Source organism: Triticum urartu, chromosome 3A (assembly GCF_056163025.1).
Source record: "Triticum urartu cultivar PI428250 chromosome 3A, HENAU_Tu73, whole genome shotgun sequence".
Taxonomy (NCBI): Eukaryota; Viridiplantae; Streptophyta; class Magnoliopsida; order Poales; family Poaceae; genus Triticum; species Triticum urartu.
Genome location: NC_141875.1, coordinates 162,206,881 through 162,228,248, shown reverse-complemented (window position 1 = coordinate 162,228,248; position 21,368 = coordinate 162,206,881).

Sequence of the window (21,368 nt, the reverse complement as noted above, 5' to 3'; positions counted from 1 at the left end):
TTCGTGGGTTGAAGTCTCCATCAATGTGGATGTACGATAGCACCACCTATCGGAACCACGCCAACAATCTCCGTGTCTACATTGCGTTTGCTCCCTTCAAGCTCCTCCCTTTACCTTCATGTGCAATGTTTTACATTCCGCTGCTATACTCTTAGACTTGCATGTGTAGGTTGTTTGCCTAAAATCTGCCAAGACTTAAAATTGGGAAAAGGCTAGATTTTTATTTGGTCAAGTAGTCTAATCACCCCCCTCTAGACATACTTTCGATCCTACAGCTTGCCTCCTCGGCACAAAAGGAGAAACTGGCACACTGCGCCCGCTGGCGCCCGCCTAGCCTTGGTCGTCATGGCTCACCTCACATGAACCTCACGAGGTGCACCTTGCCTTGATATCTCCACTTCTCGGGAGCCAGCCTAGTGAAGCCGCTCCCCCAGGGAGGTCTTGGTGTCGTTCGCCTCACGAGGCTTGGCCCCTCGCGAGGGTATTAAGTCGTTGATGCTGAAACTGGGCCGTACCAGGCCGCCAACTGAGCCACGTCGTGGGCCGCAGGCAGGCAAGTCTAGGTACCCCCATTCCCAGCTGGCCGACACATTAGCCCTCCAAAGATCTGGCCCAAGCTCCGCCACTGTGGAGTACCTTCATAATGGGTAGTAACATAAGTGTGGTGTCATGCAAAGCTCCATTTATTAGGTTATAGACTCGGTTAAAGACTCATATTGAATTCGGACTTGTGATGTTACAATAACTAGCTAAGTTAATCAAACTACCTCTCTCATCATTAACTCACTGCCACATAAGCTGCCTCCCTAGGTGTTCGGAGAGGAATTGGTCGTCGCGAGGCGGTCCTATAGGTGGGCAGGCGGCAAAAACAGGGGAATACGCGCGAACCAGCTAGACAAGAGATTTGGTTGAGTTTATATTGTTGAATAATATTAAATATTATGAGTGCAGACGCTCCATTGCAAGGTTCCTTGCTCCTTCTCGATCGTTGGGAATCTATGTTTTTCCACTCTTCTTTTTACGTGATCTTTATTCATCCTTTTGCCAACACGCGGGACATCTAGCATCAAGGTGCATGTGTCATGCAAGAAAATGGAGATAAGCAGTGCGTAAGTGAGTCGTGCACTTCGATGGCACCTAGTACCCCCTCCGTTTCTTTTTAGTTTGCACATAAGATTTAGTCAAAGTCAAACTTTGTTTACTTTGACTAAGTATACAAAAAAGGAGCCAAGATTGACAATATGAAATCAATATTGTTAGATGCATCATGAAATTAATTTTTGTACCATATAGCTTTAGTATTGTAGATGTTGATATATTTTTCTACAAAGTTGGTCAAACTTTACCAAGTTTGACTTTGAGCAAATCTTATATGCAGACTCAAAAGAAACGGAGGGAGTACTACACAATATTTTTTCTCCTCGATGGCATGTGAATAGTGTACATACTCAATGACGGAGCACGGGATGGTAGCCATGGACATGGTCGGCCCTTTTTGGAGAGAGTACTAAATAACTTTGATGTGCCCCGTCAACTCGCAGAACAACGAGAAGCTTGCTTACTACGCCTTCTCCCTCGCCAACGCATGCGTGGTGGCTCACAGCACGAGGAGAAACTTTTGCTTACAAGCAGTGGACGTGCATCAGTTCATTTGGTGTCAGATTGCCAAAAGTAGTACTACTATAGTACCATCATTATTGTTCGACTTTCGGAAGAGGCGAATAACCAAGCCCAAGGTCACCTACTAACCTAGTACGGTACATACTATAGCCAAAGCTGGTCCACCTTTTTAGAGCATGGTTAATTAATATAGGCGGCCCTTGAGCGGCACATCATTTAGAGCAAGTACTCTTTTCGTAGGAACTTAAAACGTAGGAATAGGAAGATTATGAGGGGGTGTCTCCAATAGTGTTCCTCAGCTCGCACCTAGCATCACGGTGGTCGACCTTGGAGTCGTTCATCCGGTACACGTGGGATCTCAGATCTGGACACAAGGTGACGTACACCATCAAGGTCCACGGTCAAGGGGGTCAGGGCGGACGCGACCTCTCACTGTGTCTGCCATTTGAAGTGGTGCGCCGGCCCAGGGCACCGCCCGCTGCACTCCCAGCTGTACCCGCCTCCTTGCCGCATTCAAAAACCTACATTTAAAACCGTGTGGAATGCGAGAAACCCACTCCGGCCACACATGTCCATTTAGGAGTAGGACGCCGGAAGGTCCTCCTTCCACCATTTTCTCCACTCTTTTGGCGGCACCTGACGAGCAGGAAGAGTAGTTCTTCGGCATAAAAGCGTCTGGGTGGCCCGCCGAGTCTGGCAGTCACGAGCGATGCATCTTGTTGCTCCACCTACCTCTCCTAGCCCGCCGGAGGCAGTTGTCGCACTAAGCAAGTGCGTGGTTCCGCAGCTGGCTACTCCAATACAGATCGAGGAAGAGTGCCAACTTGCTCCATGCCGTCTTGTCGGGGAGCACGACGGCACAGGCATCGTCGCTGCCATCGACGCCGCCGTGTCATACATCGCCTCCAGTGTCTGCGACTGCGCCACCCGTCGTCGACGCGCACGTAGCCGCGCCATGTAGGCAGAGAAAGAAGCCGTCGCGAATGTCGACGAGGTGACGCGGCTACGCGGATGTCGACGAGGTGACGCACGTCCCCGCCCGCCGCCATCATCGAGGAGAAGTAGAACGCAGGAGGTCGCCACCGATTGTATCCCATGAAGGCCACCACCGAGGCGACGTCGGCGAATACTGCCGGTGTCTTGCACGATTCTTATTTAGACGGATGCTAGAGGTGGACAAAGAGATCGGGCGGCGACCATTTAGATTAGTTATATTAATTCTACCAGGCTGGATGTAATGGGAGTATCATAAGTAGTATCCTGCATGCGAACTAGTAGGCAAATTTGATGAGGTGGGATATAATTAAATGAAGAAAGAGAGGGTTGAGTATCATATTATGATACCATATGGAATTAAGTTACTCCCACTGTGGTTAGTCTTAGGCCTTGTTCGGTTCAACCTCCTCCCAAAGGGTTTGGAGAGGAACGGAGGGGGATTTGGCTTGTACATGATTTAATCCCCCACAATCCCTGTTAATCCCCATTAAAACCCCTTGAACCGCACATGCCCTTGTTATCACATAGTCATAATGCAATTGTTATGCATGTTAATGTAAGCCCCCGTTAATCTAGTGCCAATGTTGATTTGATGTGATGGCACTTCTTAGATAATGGCACATTTTCATATTGTCACTATAATGCCATTGATAACATATGAGATGTTGCTGTTAATCATATGCCGCAGCAAAAAATGACATTGCTTAAATAACCCTGTTACATATTTATGCACACAGGGTTGTCTATCTCCATATGGTGTCTATTTGTGCAAACGGAAGCACAAACATCAATTTTAGTGGAACCTGCTGTCAGCTGACCTCACGGTGCCCCAGGTATTGCTACCTTCTTAACTACTCAATTTTAGTAGGAAGAATGACCAACGCAAGATGAAATAAGCTTATTGGTACGTTGACCAATGAGGAGCCATAATTAACCTAGAGGCGTCTCTTATTTTGTTTCGAATGGACAATAAGCTGCAAAGCTGGAAAGTGTCTCTAATGGGTTGCCTCTAGTGTTAAGGCCCTCTAGTATGAAATACAGGCAGCTGACTGGGCCGATACAAATCCTATCCATCTTAAAGCCCATTTGTTTTTGTTTTTTTTGAGGAGAAGCCCATATTTCTTGAAGAGGGGCAATCCCAGAAAAACCCTCCTTCCTCCTCACTTCCACTTATACTGCAGCTCGCTAGACTCTCCTGCTTCCATCGCCCCCCAATTCCCCCCGCTCCCCATCTTCCTCACTCGTACAGAAAACGCCCGCTCACCTTTCTTCCTCACTTGTATAGAAAACGCCTGCTCCTCTTCTTCGACTCCTACAGAAAACCCCAGCCCTCTTTCTTCCCCACTCGCACTGCTACTAGGCTCGTGTCTGGCTACTCTGCTCAAACCTGTGAGCTCGGCGCGACGCCCGCAAGGAAAATGGAGTTGGCTGGCCCCAGCGCCAAGAAGATGAGGTTCCCGCCAGCGGCGACGTCGGTTGTAGATCCCGCACCCGACATCGCGGTGAGAAGCGGCGAGCCCCCCCGGATCTTAGGAACCCGTAGAATATCCGGTGGACCGCATCAGCGATCTCCCGGATGACATCCTTGGGGAGATCATCTCGCTTCTCCCCACCGAGGATTGCTGCCGCACACAAGTCCTCTTAACTCGGTGGCGCCCTCTATGGCGCACCACGCCCCGCAATCTCGACTGTCGTCAGATATCTGTCCTTCCGGAATTTGATCTCCTCAGAGTCACCATCTCCTCTCACCAGCAGGGCCCCGCTCAGCGCCTCTGCATTTCAACATACTACCTTCTATCCATACCCTGCACGGTGGATGCTTGGCTGACATCCCCTAAATTTGAAAAACTCCAGCAGTTTGAGTTCTACCATTACCACAAAAGTTTCATACCATGAACCGAACACCAAGAATTTGTGCCCACTGCTAAAAAAACTTTCACTTGTGGTGGTTTATCTGTCGGAGGTCTCACTCCACAGCATCATCCACTCCAGTTGCCCTGCCCTGGAGCGCTTGCTGATTGTTTTGGGAATAGAAATCGCTATCAGTTGTCTCCAAATAAAGTCGCCTCACCTTAAAAGCATTGGAATTTGTTTTGGAGGACAACAGCTCATCATCGAAGATGCCCCTTCACTTCAAAGGTTGCTCCTTGATGATTGTTATAAACCTTCACAAATAAATGTCGTCTCTGCACCCAAACTGGAGACCTTGGGTGTAATTAGTGATTCGTTTAATGATCACAACAAGTTGGTGTATGGCTCCTCGCTTTTTCATGTATTGTATATTATCATCTACACATTTGTAATCATAAGCTGCATTTTTTATTTGTGCGCATAAGTTTTATACCATCTTGGAGTACACTTTGGGTACGAATATTATGTTATATCTAAGTTCGTCCATGGATAGCCTATCAATGTTGCTGGATTATGTCAAGATCTTATATATCAGAATGTTTAGTTTTGATCTGAACATAATTATTGGCTTGATGCGATGCTTTCGATCTCTGGAGAATTTATATATAAAGGTGATGATTTCATGCACATTGAAAGCCCATATATATTGTACTAGAATTAATCGTTCAGCTGTTGCTCTTTCGACATATTCTTTTTTTAGACCTTAACTATTTTCAATCTTAATGTCTACTTAGGCAATGCTAACACATGGAGAAAACATATAACCAATTGGTGGCATAATAAACACCAGGATTTTCTCAGTCCTCATGACATTCGTTTGAGGACAATAATGATGGATGGATATGCATCCAACCAGGCAAGCAGAAGCTTTGTCTCATTCTTCCTGTTGAATGTGAGGTTACTATTGTCCATGAGGTGTAAGTTTTACAACAACAGATTTATCACGGATGGACATGTTGAACAACAGAAAAAGAAGTTTCTGGTGGACAAATGGGCTTCTGAACGTGCTCAGCTTCTATTTACAACAATTTGTAGTCATCCTCCAATAATTTTTTTGCAGAGGATGTTGATTTTATGGATCAGACTGATCCATTTGTTTGTGACTGCGAAAAAGAGTGGTTGGGTTAGATGTTATTGCCATGTTCAATCTAGGTTTTGTCTAAATTTGATGAACAATTAATCCTTGGGCTTTTTGTAGAGTTTGTAAGCTTGAGTTACATGTCATTGCCCTCGTACTCCCCTCTGCCTGCCACTACACTGCCGCATCTTCCACGGCTCCTGTTCATTCCCGTCCGAGGCCTCGCCGTCGTTCTCCTCCTTGATTCGCTCGTTGTGCCTGCCGCCGTCTGGCGTTGTGAATATGGTCAACAACCGAGAGGAATTAGGAGATGATTATATGGGGAGAGGCTGACAGTAGGGACCCACCAGGGTCATTGCATTACACAAGCAGGTGCCTCGTTATTATAAGCCAAAAAAATACTTCCTCCTAATTGTTTGACAACTAGGTCCCACACTGTTGTCAATGTAGTCAATAAACGAGAAAATTACACAACGAGCGGATAACACCAGGGACCCAGTAGGTCGCCCGGTTATCTTTTAGTTTTAGAGACGGAGCTCAACTGCGTGCTGTGCGGGGGTTGTGGCCCGTCCAGCCCACGCTTATGCTTTTATTTAAGCACATGACGAGCCCATTTGATATATTTTTTCTTTCTGAAAATGGCTAGCCCAGTTCTTTTTTTGGAGAATATCCAACCGAGGCCTACTTGCTTTTCTTAGCCCTGCTGGGCTGCAAATCTTTCAAGACGAGGAGGGATGTAAGTGGTAAGAAATGGGCTATAAATTTTTAAACCAAAGCCAACCGGCAATTACATTCAAATATTGTTTTTTCTGGATTTCTCTACTCTTATAAAAAGCAGGGTTGGTGATGATGGTGTGCATGCCATCCTACAATATAGGCCGTCTGATCTATATCTAATGGATAGGAAGGAAACTATGACAATTTACCCGCACTCCTCTCCACATTTGCAGATATGGCCTTCCCTCGTTCATCCTTTTCTCCCACAAGATAAACTACTCGTACAAATGCATCTTGATGTTCCGTCCAACGCACAAGCACCTTGCTAGTCTAGATTTTAAATTTCATTCATTTTTTTGCGGTGAATTTTTTAATTTTATTTTGATATAATTTTTTTTAAATATTTTTAACGTGACTCGAAATCTTGTGATTATAAGAGTTCGGACCCCACCGAAATATGCAAATTTTAGTTGATTTTTTAGCATTGCCCAGAATATGGTCTGTAATGCTAATAAAAAGAATATGGTCTTCAAACTATCCTTAAGAATTAGCAAATGGGCTATAAATTATTGAAAATAATGGCTAATGGGTTGTATGCTATTTTCCACAGATTTGTAGGCTTACTTATGGGCCTACTAGGTTGACGATAACGCTCTCCTAAAAAAACTTTGACGCGTACGCAAGGCTGTCCTAAGAAAAACTTTGACGCGTACGCAAGGCTTTGTCAACTTAGTCAACACAGAGCAGTGAATGCTGGATGTCCAGCCAATGGCCATCGTGCTTCTTCAACCTCTAATCTTCCTGCTCCAGTCGCCCAAACCAATGCCTGCAGGATGGCCTGCTCCCTCCTCCCGTGTCCGGTTGTTCTGTCGCCAGGCCATCCCTCTACCCACCCGCACATCCTGTTATTTTCCGGCGACATCAGCCTCAGCCCGCAGCCAACCAGTCAGCGCTCGTACTCCCCTCAGCGTGGGCATCCGCTGTTGTGGCTTCACTGGCTCTGGGTCATTCCCTTCCTGGGCCTCACCCTCGTCCATCGCGTTTGTGCTCTCGGCGCGGTGTGGTCAACATGCTCAACAAACAACAGCCATCGGAAAAGCGATGTAAGTGGAGAGGTTGATAGTAGGGACCCACACAAGCAAGGGCCTCCTTATTACGCGCAAAATAATGATTCCTCCACCTGACAGCTGGGACCCACCGAAAGGGCCTCCGCATTTCGCGAAACAAACATTCCTCCCGCTGACAGCTTGGACCCACCAGCTATATCTTCGCACGCAAGGAAGTGTCTCCTTATTACGCACACAAAAATGAATACTCCCACTGCTGGCTGGTACCCACCATAGTGGGAGGCTGACTTGTGGGCCTAATAATTGACGCGGACAGAGGGATTTGTCAACTTAGTGAATATGAACGATTCAAGCTCTAGTGACCGTACGATGTCCATCCAACAGCCGTAGTGCTTCTTCAAACTTTGGTATTCTTGCTCCAGCCGCCAAAACTAGCCCTAGTCATGCCGCCTACTCCTGCCTCCCGTGGGCGGCTCTACTGCCGCGCAGGCCTGACCGCCACACCCTAGTCCAACCTCTGGCCAGGCCATCCCTCTACTCACCCACAACCCCTGTTATTCTGCGGCGACGGCAGCCTCACACCGTAGCCGAACCAGTCAACCTTAGTACTCCTCTCCGTGTGGGCATCCACTGCCATTTCTTCCCCGGCTCTGCATCATCCCATTCCTAGGCATTGCCATCGTCCATCACCTTGGTGCTCTCGGCACGGCGTGTTCAATGTGGTCAAGGAACGAATTCCATCAGAAGAGTACCGTATGTGAAGAGGCTGACAGCTGGGTCCATGGCTACAGTAAGGAAGTGCCTCCTTATTACGCGCAAAATAATGATTCCTCCACATGACAGCAGGGACCCACCAAATAGGCCACCAATATCACAAAAAAAATGTTTCCCCCTGACTACTGGGACCCACCAGCTAGTTATTCGCACGCAAGGAAGTGCGTCCGTATTACAGGCAAAAATATGATTTCCCCCTGACAACTAGGACCCACCAGCTATATCTTCGCACGTAAGGAAGTGCCACCTTACCTCCCTGACAGCTGGGACCCACCCGGTCGAACCGTACATAGGGTTGTCTGTTTGGTCACGAACGTGCATGTACATACTGGTCGATCGGTCTGTCTGCAGGCTGCAGCGATGAACCGTGGCCGAGTAAGGAAGGGCACGTGTCGTAGTAGAGGCGCGGGCATAGCATGTCACGCAGTCCCGTCAATATCGTGTACACGTATGTACAGCCAGGGTGCAAGAAAGTGAATATGGCCACATATGTACATACGGGCGGGGTCTCGCAGGCCTAGTCGCGCATACGTACGGCTAGGGTTGGTCTACATGGAGAGGCAGCGGAGAGCAGCAACGGCGTCCTATTCATCGGTAGCCAATCGGCTGGGTCAGAATTGAGAAATTGCGTCGTGTTCATTGGGAGGCAACGGAATGTGTCATGTTCCTCGGGAGCCAACTGGCTTGGACGAAACAACCGAAATGAGGCCTGGCATACCGCAGAATGGAGGAAACGTCCTTGTGTTCGACCGCCTATGGTCGAAACGGGATCCTATTCACCGAGAGGGGTGTAGTGTACCGCAAAATGGAGGAAACAGACTTCTCTTTGACCTCCTACGGTCGAAACGGGGTCCTGTTGATCGGGAGGGGTGAGGCATACCGCAAAACAGAGGAAACGTAGTTCTCTTCGACCTCCTACAGTCGAAACAGGGGTCCTGTTCATCGGGAGGGTAGTGGATTACTGTTCATCCACCGTCTACTGCCTCGCTCCAGCCTCCACAGGCTACTGTTCATCCATCGTCGACCTCCTCTGGCCTCCACCTACGACTGTTCATCCACGGCGTCTCCCTCCTGTGTCCACCTGCTACTGTTCATCCACGGGCTCCTATTCATCCAGCCTCCACCGACTACTGTTCAACCACCCCTTCACGGGCTACTGTTCATCTAGCCCTCCACCGGCTACTGTTCAACCACCCCTCCACGGGGTCCTGTTCATCCACCCCTAACCGGCTCGATCGGGGTCATGTTCATCCAGCGGCAACGGCCTCTAGCTACTACCAAGGGGTCATGTTCATCCAACCCCCACCAGGAACTGTTCATCCAACCCCCCACAACACTCACTATTCATCAAGAGGCAGCAGGTTCGATCGGCTTTAGTTAGCAGCAGTAGCGAAGGAATCGCTCGATCGGGTTCAGTTAACAGCCAGATGGATCGATCGCTCGGGTTCAGTAACGCGTAGCCTGTAGTGCAATCACTCGGGTTCAGTTAGAGCCCAGCGCCTCGCATAGACGCACGTAGTGTACGAGAGAAACGCGCAAACCTTCGTGCATCGCTCGGCCCCGAACACCCACCATAATCAGGAACTCCCCGAAATTTTCCTCGCCCTCGCTTCTACCACAGTTTTTTCCATCATGGACGGCCCAAAGAATGTCATGCAGCTGCGTCTCCGGCCCGCCCAAGATGAAAGTCCCATTTTCTATCATGATTTTTTGTCATAGAAGTAGGAGCCCACTACATCTATGATGATACCGGGTTTTGTCACAATTATCATCATAGAAGTGTCATAAGCATGACATAAAAAATTCGTCAGCCCAAAATGTCATGGATGTGTCTTTTCTTTGTAGTGTATGTCTTGGTTCAATAGTTGGGTTGCCCGGATCCTGTGTTTATGATGTCTACTACGCAAACTTCTTCTTGTAGACTCGTGTTGGGCCTCCAAGCGCAGAGTTTTGTAGGACAGTAGCAAATTTCCCTCAAGTGGATAACCTAAGGTTTATCAACCCGTGGGAGCCATAGGATGAAGATGGTCTCTCTGAAACAACCCTGCAACCAAATAACAAAGAGTCTCTTGTGTCCCCAACACACCCAATACAATGGTATATTCTATAGGTGCACTAGTTCGGCGAAGAGATGGTGATACAAGCATAATATGGATGGTAGATATAGGTTTTTGTAATTTAAAAATATAAAAACTGTAAGGTAGCAAGTGGTAAAAGTGAGCAAAAACAGTATTGCAACACTTGAAAATAAGGCCTAGGGTTCATACATTCACTAGTGCAAGTTCTCTCAACAATGATAACATAACTAAACCATATGGCAATCCCTCAACATGCAACAAATAATCACTCCAAAGTTTCTATTGGAGAACGTAGGACAAAAATGTGCATCAGCCCCTATGCATAGATTACCCCAATGTCACCTCAGGAGTCCGCGAGTTGAGTACCAAAACATACATCAAGTGAATCAATAGAACATCCCATTTTCACCACAGATATCCCATCCCAAGACATACATCAAGTCTTCTCAAATCCAATACTCAATCCAACATAATGAAACCTCAAAGAGCAAGACTGAATTCATCACAAGACGGTAGAGGGGGAGAAACACCATATGATTCAACTGTAGTGGCAAAGCTCGTGGTACATCACGATCGTGCCAAATCAAGAACACGAGAGAGAGAGAGAGGGAGAGAGATCAAACATATAGCTACTGGCACATACCCTCAGCCCTGAGGGTGAATGTAACTCCCCAGACACACCCGCTGGTGGTCGTTACTCCTGGCGGGATCTAGAATGGCCCCACATATCAATACTAGTCTTTTCCACACACTTTGTCCTCACTCGTGCGCACCCGGGAGCAACTTCCTAGTCGGTCACCTATCCTAAAACTACACCAAGCTGAGCACGCTTAACTTTGGAGTTCTTTCCGAATGGGCTCCCAGAAAAGAAGGAATTCCTTACTGATATGAGTAGTCTATCATCCCTATTAAGCCAGGCTATCACATACACCCTCACACAGAGGAACGGACGTCCTCGTCGGGCCACAGGAACGTTCCCTCTTGGCACATACGTCTGTGCATCCAGTATGATACATGTGCTATGCCATGTGCCACGATGGGTCACAAATGTCATGAACAACATGACCGCGTACCTGTCCGCAAACATCCGTGTAACCATGAGGATCGGCTCTGATACCAACTTGAAACTCCCCGGACACACCTGCCGGTGGTCGTTACTCCTGGCGGGATCTAGACTAGCCCCACATATCAATACTAGTCTTTTCCGCGCACTTTGTCCTCACTCGTGTGCACCCGGGAGCAACTTCCCAGTCGGTCACCCATCCTGAAACTACTCCAAGCTGAGCATGCTTAAGTTTGGAGTTCTTTCCGAATGAGCTCCCGGAAAAGAAGGAATTCCTTATTGATATGAGTAGTCTATCATCACTATTAAGCGAAGCTATCACACTGAACTACTCCCTCCTCGTCATGGAGACCGCCGGGATGATGAAGATGGCCACCGGTGATGGTTTCACCCTCCGGCAGGGTGCCGGAAAGGCCTCCCGATTGGTTTTTGTCGCGACCCGACCCGAATGGATCAAGCGCTCTGTGCTCAGGTGTCATCCCTGGATCAGTAATGCTGACACCACACAGTACATCGAAGGATTTATAGCAGAGTGGCAATCACACACTTATTACATCGTTGTCTCAAAGAGAACTTATTACAATAAACATGGCTTAAGGCCATCTAGTGTCGATAACAGCAGAAGACTCGGAAGATAAATGGGTCCATCAACTCCAACGGCATCACTGAGTATAGAACCACGACCTAAAAGCACCTTACTCGTCACCTAAAAAGTCTGCAACATGAGAAGTTGCAGCCCGAAAACGGGTCAGCACATGGAATATGCTGGCAATGTAACACATAGAGAGTAATGGAATGAAACAGCTATACTATATGCATATATGGCTGGTGGAAAGCTCTATGGTTACAGTTTTGCGTAAAGCCAGTTTTTCCCTACTGCAAAGGAATAAATTTATTTAACTATCAAGGTAGTTGTTAAACATCGAGAATGGTTGATAGCATTCCGATCCCAATTAAGTGAACAATTAAAACCCAACAACATTAATTATAAGTAACATGATGAGATTCACATGATATTCAAGTACTAGATACTCAAGTTGTCCATAACCGGGGACACGGCTAATCATGATTAGTTTATACACTCTGCAGAGGTTTGCGCACTTTTCCCCACATGACTCGATCGCCTCCGTTTGTTTTCTCGCACTACATGGTGTTTGAGAAACGGATGACCGAGACATAGTCTTTCAGAAGCACTAGCACCTTACATGTGGGGTAGACCGTACCACCTACAACCCCTACATCTGCTAGTCCACCCCGTAAGAGTTCGCACAACTTAGTCAACTATGCCAGAGCCCATAGTAGCATGTGGCTGCACACGGAAGTTTCTAGCATGAATTATCTTATGATCCCTTTGAGCCTGGGTGGCGGTCCAAAATAAAACAGGCAAGTCCTGATAGACATCAGGTGCCTCAATCCACCCAGATGTGTGTTTAAGTGGCCACCTTAGATAAACCATTAAAAATTATCAACTCACATCTGTCATGGATATCACTCACCCAATCCACGTCTACTAGCATAGCATGGCATAATAAGCAAACGTAGAAGTAACTCCCAAAGGTTTCATAATAATACAGGTGATAGGTACTACCTCATCTACTTCCCATCCCACAATTTAATTAGATCCTAATCATGCAATGTGAGAGGATTGATCTAATGCAATAAAACATGGGTTGTAGAAAAGGTATGATCAAAGTGTTACTTGCCTTGCTGATGATCCGCGAGACTTAGGGTTTCGAAGTAACAAGCGGCGCACTCCGGGTGATCTATCGCAGACAAACAACAAGCACCCAATAAGTACTCATCTAATGCACAGGTAAAACTCGAACAAGAGAACAAACCAGAAAGTTCAACTTAAGAACTCCGGTTGCGAACGGAAAACAAACGGCGGAAGAAAACAACTCGGTTCTAGCAAGTTAAATCTAGGTCAAATTTTACCGGGGCAAAAACTTGTTTAAGTTGATTAGACGGAACGGCGGTTTCGAAACGAAACTCCAGGCGCTTGAATCACCTGATTCCGATAAACGAGCGAGAAGACAGACTAGAACGAAGATCGGATCTGAGATCACGATCGCGGAATAAATCCGACGAAAAGAAAGAGACAAACGGTTAAACGAACGGGCGTCGTTAACCAGGAATAATCGGTGATCACGTTCGTTGAGACGAACGGTCCGAAAGAAGAACAAAACCGATCTAGGGTTTCGGAAAAGACCGAAACAAAAACCGGAAAAGAAACGGAAAAGAAACGGAACGGTTCTTTTGAGAAAAACCGAACCGGGGAAGAAAAAGAGAGGCGCGGCTACCTCGGGAGGCGGGGCTCTGGGCGGCGGCGGCTAGGGGCGGCGGCGGCGGCTTAGGCGAGGGGCGGCGCGGCTAAGGCGGCGGCTTGGGGCTGCGCGCTGCTGCTTGCTGCGGCTTAGGAGGAGAGGGGCTTGGGGTTTTGATGTGAGGAGAGGGGGGGAGGTGTTGGGGTATTTATATAGGTGAGGGGGGATTTACTTGGGGTAGGGGCAAGCAAAAGAAAAAGAAACAAGGAAAGAGGGGGGGCTACCGGCCTAGAGTCCCGCTGGGACTCGGCCTGGGGCGGTAGCGCTGGCTGCCTCACCTGGCGCTTGGCGCGCACGCGGCTGGGGCTGGGGCCTGGCCGGCCGGCCTGCTGGCTGGGCCTTGGCCCAAGGCGCTGCGAAGACTTTTTTTTATAGATGCGCGCACAGAAAAAAAAAGAAAAGAAAACTAAACGAACTCCGAAAAAATCTAAAGTAAATTTTCCCCGACTCCTAAAAATGAGCCGAACAAAATGAACTTTACTCGGGACCTAAAATGCAATTTTAGAAAACGCACATTTTTCCCTATCCAAATAAAATGCAAATAGAACTCCGGCAAACAAAAATTTGATCTATTTATTAAATCTTCATTTTTCCTCAATTTTGGGAAAGTCATATTATTCCCTCTCTTATATTTTTGATATCGGAAAAATTATTGAAGATGAAATAAATAAATCAAATGATCCTCTTTTTTCAAATTCGAGAAAACTCTCAAATATGAAAATAACGAAATCTCCAACTCTCTCCGAAGGTCCTTGAGTTGCGTGAAATTTCTAGGATCGACCAAAATGCAAGAAATATGATATGCATGATGATCTAGTGTATAACATTCCAAATTGCAAATTTGGGATGTTACAAACCTACCCCCCTTAAGATGAATCTCGCCCTCGAGATTCGGGTTGGCTAGAAAATAGGTGAGGGTGGTCCTTGAGCAAATCTTCTTCTCTTTCCCAGGTGGCTTCATCCTTTGAGTGATGGTTCCACTGAACTTTACAAAACTTGATAACCTTGCTGCGAGTAACTCTGCTGGCATAATCAAGAATCTTGACTGGCTTCTCCTCATATGTTAAGTCATCCTTTAACTGGATCGCTTCAAGTGGTACTGTATCTCTTAGCGGTATCTCCGCCATCTCGGCATGACATTTCTTCAGCTGAGAAACATGGAATACATCATGAACTCCTGACAGTCCCTCTGGTAATTCCAACTTATAAGCGACTTCTCCCATACGTTGCAAGATCTTATATGGTCCAACGAAACGCGGTGCTAACTTTCCCTTAACTCCAAAGCGCTTAACTCCTCGAAGTGGGGATACTCGAAGATAAACCCTGTCTCCGGTTTCGTAAACTGTCTCCTTGCATTTAGAATCTGTGTAGCTCTTCTGCCTGGACTGGGCTACCTTGAGCCTATCGCGAATCAACTTAACTTTATGTTCAGACTCCTTAATCAAATCTGGACCAAAGAATTGACGGTCTCCAACTTCGTTCCATGACAACGGTGTCCTGCACCTCCTTCCGTATAAAGCTTCGAAAGGTGCCATCTTCAAACTGGTTTGGTAACTGTTGTTATAAGAAAACTCCGCATACGGCAGGTTATCGTCCCAACTAGATCCATAATCTAGTGCACAAGCTCTCAGCATATCTTCCAAAATCTGATTGACTCTCTCGATCTGTCCATCTGTCTGCGGATGAAAAGCTGTGCTGAACTCTAGTCTGGTTCCTAAAGTTCCATGCAACTGATTCCAAAATTTTCAGGTAAATTGGGTTCCTCTATCTGATATGATACTTCTCGGAACTCCATGCAAACAAATGATCCTAGTCATGTATATCTTTGCCAACTTAGCACTGGTGTAAGTGGTCTTAACTGGAATAAAATGTGCTACCTTTGTCAAACGATCAACTACTGCCCATATCGAATCGTAGCCTGCCTTTGTCCTGGGTAGTCCTGTGATAAAATCCATGCCTATCTTATCCCACTTCCATTCGGGTATCGGCAATGGTTGTAACAATCCTGCTGGCTTCTGATGCTCTGCCTTTACTCTCTGACAAACGTCACAAACTGCTACATATGCTGCAATATCCTTCTTCATTCTGGTCCACCAAAATGTTTCCTTCAAATCCAAATACATCTTGGTATTCCCTGGGTGAATCGAATATGGTGAATCATGTGCCTCTTGCAAAATCAACTTCCTGATCTCCGGGTCATTGGGCACATAAACACGGTCCTCAAACCATAAGGTATCGTGCTCATCCTCACGAAATCCCTTTGCTTTTCCATCAATCAATTTCTCTTTGATAGCGGCAATCTCCTTGTCAGATTTATGAGCTTCTCTGATCTTATCCATCAATGTTGACTGAATCTCCAATGCTGCTACATAGCCTCTCGGAACTATTTCCAAACATAGCTCACGAAGGTTTTCTGCTAACTCCTTAGGTACTTCTCCTGTCATTACCATATTGACATGGCTCTTACGGCTCAATGCGTTAGCTACTACATTAGCTTTTCCGGGATGGTAATGCAATCTCAGGTCATAATCCTTGATGAGTTCCAACCATCTCCTTTGTCTGAGGTTCAACTCCTTCTGCGTGAAAATGTACTTCAAACTCTTGTGATCCGTGTACACCTCACAATGATTTCCAATGAGGAAATGTCTCCACGTTTTCAATGCATGCACTACGGCTGCTAACTCCAAATCATGCGTGGCATAATTCAACTCATGAGGCTTCAGTTGCCGTGAAGCATACGAAACAACTCTTCCTTCCTGCATAAGCACTGCTCCAAGTCCTCGACGTGGAGCGTCGCAATACACCTCATAATCCTTGGTTTGATCTGGCAAAATCAACACTGGTGAGGTAACCAAGCGTTTCTTCAACTCCTGGAAACTAGCCTCACACTCCTCAGTCCATTTAAACTTAGTATCCTTCTTCAACAATTCAGTCATAGGCTTTGCTATCTTTGAAAAGTTCTCAATGAATCTCCGGTAGTATCCTGCAAGTCCAAGAAAACTCCGGATCTCTCCAACTGTCGTTGGTGATTCCCATTCAGTTACGGTCTCAACCTTAGTGGGGTCAACTGCTATACCTTCTCCGGATATAACATGTCCAAGAAATCCAACTTCCTTCAACCAAAACTCACATTTTCTGAATTTGGCGTATAACTGATGTTCCCTTAGCTTCTGCAAAACCAAACGCAAATGTTCCTTATGCTCCTCTTCATTCTTTGAATAAACCAGGATGTCATCAATGAACACCACGACGAACTTATCCAAAAACTCCATAAACACTTTGTTCATCAGGTTCATAAAATAGGCAGGTGCCTTAGTCAATTCAAATGACATAACGGTATACTCATACAGTCCATATCTTGTGGTGAATGCTGTCTTAGGTATGTCCTGCTCCCGAATCTTAAATTGATGGTACCCTGATCGCAAATCGATCTTGGAAAACACTTTAGCTCCTTGCAAACGATCAAACAGATCATTGATCATTGGTAGTGGGTACTTGTTCTTGATGGTTACTTCATTCAATCCACGGTAATCAACAACCATCCTTAATGATCCATCCTTCTTTTCCACTAGAAGTACTGGTGATCCCCAAGGCGAAGAACTTGGGCGAATGTAACCTTTATCCTGTAACTCCTTAATCTGATTCTTAATTTCTACCAAATCCTTTGCTGGCATCCGGTACGGTTGTTGGAAATATGCCCTAGAGGCAATAATAAAAGCATTATTATTATATTTCCTTGTTCATGATAATTGTCTTTATTCATGCTATAATTGTGTTATCCGGAAATCGTAATACATGTGTGAATAACAGACACCAACATGTCCCTAGTGAGCCTCTAGTTGACTAGCTCGTTGATCAACAGATATTCATGGTTTCCTGACTATGGACATAGGATGTCATTGATAACGAGATCACATCATTAGGAGAATGATGTGATGGACAAGACCCAATCCTAAACATAGCACAAGATCGTATAGTTCGTTTGCTAGAGTTTTCCAATGTCAAGTATCTTTTCCTTAGACCATGAGATCATGTAACTCCCGGATACCGTAGGAGTGCTTTGGGTATGCCAAACGTCACAACGTAACTGGGTGACTATAAAGGTAGACTACGGGTATCTCCGAAAGTGTCTGTTGGGTGACATGGATCAAGACTGGGATTTGTCACTCCGTATGACGGAGAGGTATCACTGGGCCCACTCGGTAATGCATCATCATAATGAGCTCAAAGTGACCAAGTGTCTGGTCACGGGATCATGCATTACGGTACGAGTAAAGTGACTTGCCGGTAACGAGATTGAACGAGGTATTGGGATACCGACGATCGAACCTCGGGCAAGTAACATATCGATTGACAAAGGGAATTGCATACGGGGTTGATTGAATCCTCGACATCGTGGTTCATCCGATGAGATCATCATGGAGCATGTGGGAGCCAACATGGGTATCCAGATCCCGCTGTTGGTTATTGACCGGAGAGTCGTCTCGGTCATGTCTGCTTGTCTCCCGAACCCGTAGGGTCTACACACTTAAGGTTCGGTGACGCTAGGGTTGTGAAGATATGTATATGCAGTAACCCGAATATTGTTCGGGGTCCCGGATGAGATCCCGGACGTCACGAGGAGTTCCGGAATGGTCCGGAGGTAAAGAATTATATATAGGAAGTGCTATTTCGGCCATCGGGACAAGTTTCGGGGTCGCCGGTATTGTACCGGGACCACCGGAAGGGTCCCGGGGGTCCACCGGGTGGGGCCACCTATCCCGGAGGGCCCCGTGGGCTGAAATAGGAGGGAACCCAGCCCATAGTGGGCTGGGGCGCCACCCCCTATAGGCCCATGCGCCTAGGGTTTCCACCAAGGAAGAGTCCAAGTGGTGGAAGGCACCCCTAGGTGCCTTGGGGGGGAGGGAAACCTCCCCTTGGCCACCGGCCCCCCCTAGTAGATCTCATCTACTAGGGCCGGCGCCCCCCCTCCTTGGCACCCCTATATATAGTTGGGGGAGAGGAGGGATTGAACACCCAGCCCCTGGCGCCTCCCTCTCTCCCCGTCACGTCTCTCTTCCTCGTAGTATAGGCGAAGCCCTGCTACTGTGACGCCCTGCATCCACCACCACGCCGTCGTGCTGCTGGATCTTCATCAACCTCTCCTTCCCCTTGCTGGATCAAGAAGGAGGAGACGTCTCCCGTCCCGTACGTGTGTTGAACGCGGAGGTGCCGTCCGTTCGGCGCTGGTCATCGGTGATTTGGATCACGTCGAGTACGACTACATCATCACCATTCTTTTGAACGCTTCCGTGCGCGATCTACAAAGGTATGTAGATGCATCCGATAGCTCGTTGCTAGTTGAACTCCTAGATGATCTTGGTGAAACGAGTAGGAAAATTTTGTTTTCTGCAACGTTCCCCAACAGTGGCATCATGAGCTAGGTCTATGCGTAGTTCTTCTTGCGCGAGTAGAACACAATTAGTTGTGGGCGTAGATTTGTCAACTGTCTTGCCGTTACTAGTCTTTTCTTGCTTCAGCGGCATTGTGGGATGAAGCGGCCCGGACCAACCTTACACGTACGCTTACGTGAGACCGGTTCCACCGACTAACATGCACTAGTTGCATAAGGTGGCTGGCGGGTGTCTGTCTCTCCCACTTTAGTTGGAGCGGATTTGATGAACAGGGTCCTTATGAAGGGTAAATAGAAGTTGACAAATCACGTTGTGGCTTTAACGTAGGTAAGAAGACGTTCTTGCTAGAACCCTAATTCAGCCACGTAAAACTTGCAACAACAATTAGAGGACGTCTAACTTGTTTTTGCAGCAAGTGGTTTGTGATATGATATGGCCAAAGTTGTGATGAATGATGAATGATCTATATGTGATGTATGAGATGTTCATGCTATTGTAATAGGAATCACGACTTGCATGTCGATGAGTATGACAACCGGCAGGAGCCATAGGAGTTGTCTTTATTCTTTTATATGACCTGCGTGTCATTGAGAAACGCCATGTAAATTACTTTACTTTATTGCTAAACGCGTTAGCCATAGTAGTAGAAGTAATAGTTGGCAAGCAACTTCATGGAGACACGATGATGGAGATCATGATGATGGAGATCATGATGATGGAGATCATGATGATGGAGATCATGGTGTCAAGCCGGTGACAAGATGATCATGGAGCCCCAAGATGGAGATCAAAGGAGCTATGTGATATTGGCCATATCATGTCACGTTTATTATTTGATTGCATGTGATGTTTATCATGTTTTTGCATCTTGTTTACTTAGAACGACGGTAGTAAATAAGATGATCCCTCATGACAATTTCAAGAAGTGTTCTCCCCTAACTGTGCACCGTTGCTACAGTTCGTCGTTTCTAAGCACGCCATGATGATCGGGTGTGATGGATCCTTACGTTCACATACAACGGGTGTTGACGAGCCTAGCATGTACAGACATGGCCTCGGAACACATGCAAAACACTTAGGGTTAACTTGACGAGCCTAGCATGTACAGACATGGCCTCGGAACACAGAAGACCGAAAGGTCGAGCATGAGTCGTATAGGAGATACGATCAACATGAAGATGTTCACCGACGTTGACTAGTCCATCTCACATGATGATCGGACACGACCTAGTTAACTCGGATCATGTAATACTTAGATGACTAGAGGGATGTCTAATCTAAGTGGGAGTTCATTAATAATTTGATTAGATGAACTTAATTATCATGAACTTAGTCTAAAATCTTTGCAATATGTCTTGTAGATCAAATGGCCAACGTAGTCCTCAACTTCAACGCGTTCCTAGAGAAAAGCAAGCTGAAAGACGATGGCAGCAACTATACGGACTGGGTCCGGAACCTGAGGATCATCCTCATAGCTGCCAAGAAAGATTATGTCCTACAAGCACCGCTAGGTGATCCACCCGTCCCACAGAACCAAGACGTTATGAACGCTTGGCAGACACGTGCTGATGACTACTCCCTCGTTTAGTGCGGCATGCTTTACAGCTTAGAGCCGGGGCTCCAAAAACGTTTTGAGAGACATGGAGCATACGAGATGTTCGAAGAGCTGAAAATGGTTTTTCAAGCTCATGCCCGGATCGAGAGATATGAAGTCTCCGATAAGTTCTTCAGCTGTAAGATGGAGGAAAATAGTTCTGTCAGTGAGAACATACTCACTATGTCTGGGTTACATAACCGCTTGTCTCAGCTGGGAGTTAATCTCCCGGATGATGCGGTCATTGACAGAATCCTCTAGTCGCTTCCACCAAGCTACAAGAGCTTTGTGATGAACTTCAACATCCAGGGGATGCAAAAGACCATTCCTGAGTTGTTTGCAGTGCTGAAATCAGCGGAGGTAGATGTCAAGAAGGAACATCAAGTGTTGATGGTCAATAAAACCACTAAGTTCAAGAAAGGCAAGGGTAAAAAGAACTTCAAGAAGGATGGCAAGGAGGTTGCCGCGCCCGGCAAGCAAGCTGCCGGGAAGAAGCCAAAGAATGGACCCAAGCCTGAGACGGAGTGCTTTTATTGCAAAGGGAAGGGTCACTGGAAACGGAACTGTCCCAAATACTTAGGGGACAAGAAGGCCGGCAACACCAAAGGTATATTTGATATACATGTAATTGATGTGTACCTTACCAGTACTCGTAGTGACTCCTAGGTATTTGATACCGGTGCCGTTGCTCATATTTGTAACTCACAGCAGGAGTTGCGGAATAAACGGAGACTGGCGAAGGACGAGGTGACG